This window comes from Lycium barbarum, chromosome 1, assembly GCF_019175385.1.
Source record: "Lycium barbarum isolate Lr01 chromosome 1, ASM1917538v2, whole genome shotgun sequence".
In the NCBI taxonomy this organism is placed as follows: Eukaryota; Viridiplantae; Streptophyta; class Magnoliopsida; order Solanales; family Solanaceae; genus Lycium; species Lycium barbarum.
In genome coordinates this window covers 118,567,973-118,578,482 of record NC_083337.1, presented here as the reverse complement: position 1 = coordinate 118,578,482, position 10,510 = coordinate 118,567,973, and positions in this window count along the sequence as shown.

Genomic DNA, 10,510 nt, shown 5'->3' with positions numbered 1-10,510 from the left:
CTGGGTATTAGAAATAGTAAGATAAATGTTAATTTGTTAGATACCGAGATTCAGAAAGGCAATATGGTAATGGTATGACTTAGCCGGGGGTGGGACCCGCTACCAAAAATTTTTCCGAAAATCTGCGAAGACCCCGAGTTACTCTAAAATTTCGTGACAAAGGTCGTGAGGGGCAATCGACGAAATTATATTAGCCCTAACGCGTCGAAATGCATGAAAGTTTCGGAGTTAAGCGTGCTCAGGCCAGAGCAATCCTGGGATGGGTGACCCCCTGGGAAGTAATGCAAAGTTTTTCACAAGTGTAGGTATGACTGATATAAATGAAAATTTGGGGTAATCTAAAAGAAAAGAGAATGTATGGAGTAATTAGCGCCTTTATAAAAACCACACAGTCCGACGCGGATTAAGTGGGCAAAAAGGAAAGGTGTGATGCCACTCGGAAAAATTTAGCGAATCTGGATAACAGTCAGCGACGACCCGAATGTTGTCAGGGGGTAGAAAACGCCCAAGTACATCATAAGTTAGTCTGGTATGACGATAGTTGTAAAAGGAAAAAGAGTATGGATAGTAGGGAAAGAGAGAGATAAGAAGGGCGAGTAAGCAGAATCTTTGAAAAAGTCGATAAGCGACACCCAAGACGATTTGTATGATTGATTCTGAATACGTTCCTGTCTGACATATTTCCGTATCTCTTCTTTTGATTATGAATCCATCCGCCAGAGTTTAGCATGTCCGCTTCCGGTTACGAACCCGTCCGATATGCTTCGACGCGTCCGGTTCCAGTCCTGAATCTGTTGGTAAGAAGTGTCTGGCATGAAGTGGGATTACGAAATTGCGGTAGGAATCTCAGGAGTATAACAAGAAACGAGATGGACTATGATGTCTGGAAAGCGTTCGTCCGTCACGAGAAAATAGTTTATGGTCCGATGATTATGTGGGGTATGAGAAGATATAATATAATGGTATTTGAATCAGGGATGAAAAAAATTTACCCCATAAGGTTGGTAAAGAAGCCATGTCGGAAAGTCGGTAAAGGACGACTATAAAGAGAACCCTCCCGAAGTAGTAAGATGCCCATGAGGTCAATTTAACATTCGAGGACGAATGTTCCTAAAGAGGGGGAGGATGTTACATCCGACATTTTTGTTCATTCGGAAAATTCAGGATAAATGGGCTTGTGATGAATAAGGCCATAATTGGACATTCCTTGGTATGCACGTGTAGGTTATGAATTTGATGGTGTGGAATTACGAAAGGTGGCCAAGGGCAAAAATTGGAATTTTGGGAAGTTGTTCCATAAATTACAAATTCTAGCCTATTGGACAAAAAAAAAAATAAGAAAAACAAGGCCCATTAGGGAGGCCTAACCGGCCATGGTTGGCCCAAGACCATTAAAATTGGTCATGTGACTAGTCACATGACTAATTAGCATAAAGGATATATACATGAATCAATGTTCATCCCTTAGAACATTCAAGAAAAAAATATAGAGAGAAAGGGGGAGGTTTCGGGTGAAAGAAAAAGAAAGGAAGAAAAGAAAAAAAAAAAAAAATTGGAGCCCATTCCTTGGTTCTAAAATTCATCTCTTGTGAGATTTGTACTAAGCACAAGGTGCTCTTCAAGTTGATATAAAGATTGTGGCAAGAAAACAACTTCAACCCCAAGTGAAGAACTTGAAGAAAGGTAAGGATTTCATGCTTTTGTTGTGTTAAAAATGATGTATGTATGTTGTAGTATGTGTGAATGAAGGAAAAACATGGAAATTTTGTGTGTTGAACAACTTGGGTGGTGGCCGAATGCATATGTATGTATTGCATGCTTTTAATGGCTTGAATTCTTGTGTAAGTTAGTTGTAGGATGGTGGAGATTGTATTAGAAATGAAAGTTGAATGAATTAAGGAAAATTGAGAATTTTGGGGTATGGCCGTGTGTGTGTGTTGGTGTTGGAAGGTGAGTTAAATCTTGTTAGCATGTTAATTGTGTTGTTATGGCCTTATGAAGTAGACGGGAGGATAATGGTTAAGCTAAAACGAAGAAAGTGTTGATTAAGTTGTCGTCGGAAAGTATGTCGCGTTATCGTGATTTCTTGAAAATATGATTAAGGATAATGAATTTGGAATGTAAAAATGTGTTGATGAACTTGTATGTGGAAGGTTGGAAAAATTGGATAAGTAGTGGCTTTAATGGAAAGTTTGTATGTTTGTATATCGTGTGGATACTGTGTGGAAATGGTATGATATGCCTCCGACGTATGCTATAACGATCTTGATGGATAATAGATGCGAAAATAATAAGTTTGGTTTGGAAATGTAAGTTTGAAACGAAAAATGTTTCGTTATGTTGGAAGATGGCTAATGATGCCTTAATGTATGTCTTGATGTTTGTTGTTGTTTTGATATCATTCTCTGGGTTGTTGTGTTGGTTGTTGGCTGTGTTTTAACTTTTGGGGATGTCGTATATACAGAGGAAATGCTGCCGAAATTTCGGTAGGCAAGTATGTGTAAGCTTGGGGTATTGAAAGAATGAGACTAACCAAATGGTAAATTTGACCATTTCCAGATTTTGGACGAAATTTGGAGTGACGCCAAGCGAGCATAAGGCGCCAGCGAGGTATGTGAAGCACTTCCCTACATTTCTAGGCATGTTCTGGATGTGGTAGGCTCGGCCGCGAGCCTTAGGTCCGACTCCGTTCCCCGGAATTCGAGACGGAAAACCGCTCCAATTCCTTCAATTCAGTTGAACCTATTTTCTTACAAATTGCCCTTAAAGTGAGATTTTGTACAAAATTTCCCCAAACGGAGTCGGAACACTTCCGAATGAGTATGGGTTACCTCATAAGGTCAATTAGCAATAATTTACGTATATAGCCTCGGGTTGGTCCGAGGTGGGCCCATAAGGCCCGATACTTCCGGTACGATTTTAAATACTTCTGTTTCGGGTCCGATTTTCTCTAAAAACTTCTGAATTATTATTTTTGTATATTATGGCTATTTTTGTGTAATCTATATAACATGCTTTCTGAACATCTGAGCATCCCATTCTGATAATCTGTCGTGCCTTCCCAACTAGGTTATAGGCGCGTACTATGCATACTATCTGGACATTCTGATTTTGGCTCGCCGTTTGGCACCCTTCAGTTTGATTGAGTCTGTATGTTGAGTCTGTAGGTAGGTGGTTTCTCATTTATCGATTCGTGTCTGTCTCAATGCATTCTTTCACTGCGACCCGGGCCAGGTTCTGTTATCGTGCACATTTCTCTGCATTGTTCACCGCGTCCCTCGGCATACGGGCCGGGATCTGTATGTCTGTATGATCTGTGTATGGGGATGGCGGCCAGGATGGCATATGATCTGATTTGATTCTGTCTGTCCACCGCGTCCCGTACTAAGAGGGCCGGGTTCTGTTACCGCGCCCCCAGACAGGGCCGGGATCTGTATGAATATATGCGTGTGCCATCTGTATTTATAAAGCACACGCCTTTGTATGATTTTGTATGACTCTGTGCTACTCTGCATGCATAATTATGCCCGTCATACTACTGTCTGTCTGTCCGTCTATGTTACGACTATTTCTGTTTGTCCGTATGGCTTCTGCTTCTGTATGTCCGTATGGATTCAGATTCTGCTCGTCTGTCCGTATTATGATTTCGTCTGTCTGTCCGAACTATAATTCTGTCCATTTGTGTGTAACACGATTCTGTATGTCTGTCTGGATCATAACTCTGTCCGTCAGTTTGACTTATGATTTTGCCCGTTATATTTCTGCGACTCTAGTTCGGACTATGTTTATATCTGTTACGTTTCTGCTTTACATACTCGGTACATTTTTCGTACTGACCCCCGTTCTTCGGGGGCTGCGCTACATGCCCGCAGGTACCGACGCACCAGGTGATACGCCGCCCGCGTAGGTTTCCGATTCTGCTAGTTGAAGAGCTCCTTTGACTCGGAGCATATATCTTTGGTATATACCTTCTGTCTTTGTGTGCTCCGTATGTCTGTATATTCTGGGTACGGCGGGGCCCTGTCCCGTCATATGATTCTGTATGTCTGTAGAGGCCTGTAGATAGATGTGTGGGTTACGGGTTCCGTCTGTATGTTAGCCCTATCGGCTCATCTGTAATGTCTGTGTGTTCAAGTATATGTATATATATATATATGTATGTTAAGCGCACGCCGTATTTGTATCGGCCTACTTCTGTACTTCTGTTTTGAAAAAAAAAAAAAAAAATCTGTAGGGTTCGAGTTCGATCAGGTAGGTACGTATGGGTGCCCAGTTAGGGTACCAGTCGCGGCCACGGGGTTTGGGTCGTGACAATTTATTCCTAAGATATCCACAGCTTCTTGTTTATAAGTGTGGCGCGCAACACACCCATAATCAAGACTCTACTAGACACGGCTCGTAGACACACCCTAGGAGTGAACTGCTCTGATACCACTTTTGTCACGACCCGCCTCGGGGCCGCGACGAGCACCCGGTGCTAGCCCACCCGGGCACCATCTTAGCTTACTTTTATGCTTACATCTAGGTGAGCCACATAATTACACATGCATTTCCATTCATTCGTCAACTAGTCCCATTTGGACAACAACACATTTATATCATCATACGCACCTATGCCACATCAATGTACATGGGCCAACGTGGCCGACAAAATGATATACAAAACATAGGCCGTCAAGGCCAAACACATCTACCCACACACAGACATGTCTACGAGCCTCTACGAGTATAATATATCACCTTAGCGGGACAGGACCCCGCTATGTCCATAATTATATACACAAAAAGAATGGGTACCCAAAAGCTACGGCTCCGAAAGAAATGGAGCTCTCCTATGCAATCTCTGGATAAGCAGCTATGGATCAAGTCTGTCTCCCTGTACACCTGCGGGCATGACGCAGCGTCCACAAACAAAAGGACGTCAGTACGAAGAATGTACTGAGTATGTAAAGCATGATCAACATCAATGAATAAGCATCATGAACAACATACGAAATAGCATAGGAGGGGGAGACAATAATATCATCATCATAGCTCTTACCTGTCTTTCGTAGGACTTTCCATTCTTAATACGTATTTGTACACCTACGTCATCATCCGTATTCCATAATAGTATTCGCACCATACTTGCTGCTCATATTCGTATACGTGTCCTTATTCGTATTCTTATACATAGTCTTATCACATTCATATTCAAATTATATACATAGCATTTACATAGCATACCCGACCTCATAGGATCGGTGTTTCATACATACTTGGCCAGCCAAGGCTCAAGGTTACTCATGCCTGGCCCTACCAAGGCTTCAGGGTCATCCGTACCTTCTGCAGATGTGTGCGCGCGTTACGTAATCATATACATACATATATATAACCATATACTCTACCCGGCACCATAGGCTCGGGGTTTCATTATAGCCCTTTATAGGCACACATACATCTAATAGCCCGTAGGCACCTTTGGCATCATTATTATTGTCATTATCGTGATTATCATCGTCATTATTGCTACATCTATATCTTATGCTTACTCATCATATGGGGTGCGTAGTACAATCGTAGTACATATTGAGGATCGTGGGCTTATGAGATCGGAATGTCAATCATTTGAATACAACATACTCATATAGAGGATTTAAGAGTTTGGCCAAGGAACCATGCCTTATGAAAGAAGGGTTAGCCTTACATACATTTTCATCGGACTATTCTACACTTGCACGCTTCCTCCCAATGCTAGCGTCTATACCTTCATTAATATCATAACAATGGCCATTAGTCATTCACATCATCCACATCATCTAGATTCCTTAATTTGCCTCTAACTCACCCATATTCATGGTCATAACATCCAACTTCGTCCATTCGTCTAAAGTGTCTAGTTCATGATCTTAGTGCCATTTATAATACATTCATATCACAACACAACAACATCCATGATTCAATTCAAACTATTCCTCAAAATGTCACTATTGATCATTCATGACCTACTTGACCATATTTTCTACAATCCATGTATTTCAACTCTTCAATACCTTAAACATCATGTAAAAATCATGAATCTTACCTTAGAAGTTGTAGGAACAAGCATTGGTTAATAATACTCCACTTTGAGCAAAACCCTAGTTTTTCTCCATTTGGATTTCTTGACTTGGATGATCTTTGATGATGTTCTTACTCTTGATTCACCTTGTTTTATGTTGTTGATCCTCAAATATCCTTGAAAACTTGTATAATAAATGTAGAGAGAGGTTTTAGAGAGAAGTGGTATAATGTTGTAATGAAATAAAACAAGTGTTGGTTCCTTTATTTAATGAATTGCAAAAATCTGTGCTAGGGTGAACAGTGGACGTCCATGGAGGGTTACGGTCCATATTCCACTTTACGGACCGTCCCTCGTGGTCATCTTTAACCATTTCCAGAACCAGAAACTTTGGCTACATTCATGGTGATTTACGACCATGGTTTACGGGCCGTAAATGACTTTACGGTCCGTCCTCCTGGTCGTATTTTACCATTTCTCTACTGGGCAGAAAGTTGAAGTCTTGCATGGTAATTTACGACTACCAGTTTACGGACCGCATACCAATTTACGGTCCGTATTTTGCAATTTACGACCACTGGGCAGATTTCAAATCTGCAACTTTTCATATCTTTTAGACTTCTCATTTTAATCACCCACGTCCATGCACATGCATTGCTCACCTTATATCTCATCTTAACTTAGCCAACTTTGTCATTTCACATCAGATACCTTTGCAATCTAGCCTAAGGTCATCAAACGTCGTTTCTTGCTTATGGACATCATTCACCCATATTCATCACTAGTTCATTCACTTTCGTACCAACAGAAAAATTTCCGAGGTGTAACAACGGGGTCTTGTCCCGTCCTCATGTTGGGCACTCCAATAGAGGCTCGTAGATGCGCAGTGTTGGTTAGATGGTCTTACAAGACGGCTACTGTATATATATATATATGTATGTATCACTATTTTGATAGCCAAAAAGGCACATGTATATAAGAGTATTTATATTTTCATGTGAAATATGAATTTCCTACGCTTGAGTATAAATGTGATAAAAAGGGCATTAAATGAGTAAGATGAGTAATAGAGTGAGCGGTGCTCGGTGGTTAGCCCCGGGTACCCGTCGCGGCCCTAGTTGGGTCGTGACAAAAGTTGTATCAGAGCTGTTCAGTCCTAGCAAGTGTCTACGAGCCGTGTCTAGTAGAGTCTTATTTATGGTGTGTTGCGCGCCACATCAATAAACAAGAGGCTACAGGGCATTTAGGAAAAATGACCATCTTTCTTCTCATGAGATCGTGTGATACAGCCGTGTATAAGATTTTATCCTCCCTAATAGTGTGTTGTGATTTCAGAATGCCGCCAAAGGGGAAGGCTACAGTCGCCCAGAAGGGCGAGACTACGACAAAGAGGCGGGTAGAAAGAGAGCCTCCGATGAATATCGAAGAAGGCGAATCACATAATGAGGCCTTATCTAATACCTCTTCTACCCCGCCTAATGTGGAAGGGCAAGGAGGAGCTCCAGCTCCAATTCCTCCACCAGTTGCTTTGGTTCAACAAATGACCGAGGCCATCCAGTTATTGACACAATTGGTTGCCGCACAGGCACAACGACAAAGCGGGGGTTCCTGTGACCGGGCAGCAAGTACCAAAGCCCATGATTTTATGAGCCTAAATCCTCCGGAGGTTTTCGGGTCAAAGTTGGATGAAGACCCGCAAGGTTTCATAGATGAGGTGTTGAGGACATTGAAGATTGTCCATGCCTCCAAAATGGAATCCGTGGAGTTGGCATCTTATAGACTCCGGGATGTGGCTGTTTTATGGTATAACAACTGGGTAATGTCGCGAGGAGAGAATGCGCCCCCTCTGGTTTGGCAAGAATTTTTTGATGCATTTATTCTTCACTATTTTCCACCCGAGGTCCGCCGAGCTAGGGCGGACAGGTTTCTAAATCAGAGGCAAGGAAACATGAGTGCCCAAGAGTATAGCATGCAATTTAATTCTTTGGCTAGATATGCTCCGGCTATCGTGGCCGACATGGGAGATCGGGTACATAGATTTGTGAGTGGCCTAGAGCCACATTTATTCAGAGATTGTTTGACGGCGTCCTTGCATGACGGGATGGATATTTTCCGAATACAGGCCCATGCTCAGAATTTGGAGGGGCGACAACAACAACAAAGAGGTGACCGTGATGTCGATAGAACACAAGGCAAGAGGGCCAGATCTATGGGAGCCGGCAGTGATTATAGAGGGAGATCAAGGCAGACATATTCTGGGTACTCAGGCCAGTCGGTGACTAGTGCGCCACCCCGATCTACAGGTAGGAGATTTGATCGCTCTTTCCGTTCAAGACTGGGCCAGAGTTCGAGGGCCCCAGATTTCCAGTTCAGGGAAGACTATAGTCAGAGGAGACCTCCAGTACCGCGATGCAGCCAGTGCGGTAGATTGCATCCCGGACAGTGTCGCCAGGGTTCGGACGCTTGCTATACTTGCGGCCAAGTTGGGCATATGATGAGAGATTGCCCGTCAACGAGTGATAGAGTTGGAGTTCAGCCTACAGGTTCAGCAGCCGGCTCTTCCTCAGCGCGCCCGGTAGGGCAGGCTCCCCAGATGTCAGCAGGCCGAGGTAGAGGCAGAGGGGCAGCATCTACTTCAGGTGCCACTCAGCCCCGTGTATATGCTTTAGCGGGACGACAGGACCTTGAGTCCTCCCCGGACGTTGTTACAGGTACATTATCTATATTCTCCCGTGATGTATATGCACTGATAGATCCAGGTTCTACTCTTTCCTATATTTCTCCGTATGTTGTTGGTTGTATTGGGGTGAAACCTGAGCCGATCAAACCTTTTGAGGTGTCTCCTCCGGGTTGTGATCCCGTGATAGCAAGGCAAGTGTATACAAAATGTGTAGTTGTGATATGTGATCGCCAGACAAAAACTGATTTGATTGAGCTGGAAATGGTAGACTTCGATGTAATTATGGGTATGGATTGGTTGGCATCATCCTATGCTAATGTCGATTGCCGAACGAAAGTATTTCGATTCCAATTTCTGGGAGAGCCTGTGCTTTAATGGAAGGGTAATGCAGCATCACTGAAAGGTAGGTTTATTTCCTACCTTAAAGCAAGGAAGATGATAGCCAAGGGCTATATTTATCACTTACTTCGGGTTCATGACACCGAAGCAAAGCCACCAAATTTTCAATCAGTTCCGATAGTGAATGAATTCCCAGATGTGTTTCCAGACGAACTTCCAGGAATTCCTCCAGAAAGGGAGATTGACTTCGCCATTGATGTGTTGCCGGACACCAAGCCTATTTCTATTCCTCCTTACCGAATGGCTGCGGCAGAATTAAAAGAGCTAAGGGCGTAGATGAAAGACTTGCTTGAAAAGGGGTTTATTAGACCCAGTTCATCACCGTGGGGAGCACCCGTCTTGTTGGTAAGGAAGAAAGACGGATCTCTGCGAATGTGTATTGACTATAGGCAGTTGAAAAAAGTGACGATAAAGAACAAATATCCTCTTCCAAGGATTGACGACTTATTCGACCAATTGCAAAGTGCCAAGTGGTTTTCTAAAATAGACTTGAGGTCGGGTTATCATCAAGTGAGGGTTAGAGAAGCAGATATTCCCATAACAGCCTTCAGAACGAGATATTGTCACTATGAATTCCGAGTGATGTCGTTTGGGTTGACTAATGCTCCGGCCGTGTTTATGAACTTGATGAATAATGTGTTCAGGCCACTCTTGGATTCATTTGTAATAGTATTTATTGATGATATTCTTGTATATTCTCCAACTGAATCAGAACATGCAGATCATTTGCGAATTGTACTTGGCATTCTTCGAGCCCGAGAATTGTATGCAAAATTTTCAAAGTGAGAGTTTTGGCTAAATTTTGTAACATTTCTGGGCCATGTTATTTCCAATGATGACATTTGAGTCGACACTCAGAAAATTGAAGCGGTGAAGACTTGGCCAAGGCCTACAACGCCTACAGAAGTTCGTAGTTTTCTGGGGTTGGCAGGTTATTATCGAAGATTCGTAGAGGGCTTTTCATCTATTTCAGCCCCGTTGACGAAGCTAACCTAGAAGTCAGCCAAATTTCAATGGAATGATGCTTGCGAACGCAACTTCCAAGAGATGAAAGACAGGTTAACCTCAGCTCCGATCTTAACACTTCCAGAAGGGTAAGATGGCTATGTGGTGTATTGTGACGCTTCTAGTGTTGGATTAGGATGTGTACTGATGCAGCATGGTAAAGTTATTGCATATGCTTTGAGACAATTACAGAAACATGAGAAGAACTATCCAACCCATGATCTCGAATTGGCTGCGGTTATTCATGCCTTAAAAATGTGGAGACATTATTTGTATGGTGTGCATGTTGATATCTATACCGAACACAAAAGTCTTCAATATATTTTCAAGCAGAAGGAGCTAAATCTGCGGCAGAGGCGGTGATTGGAATTATTGAAAGATTATGA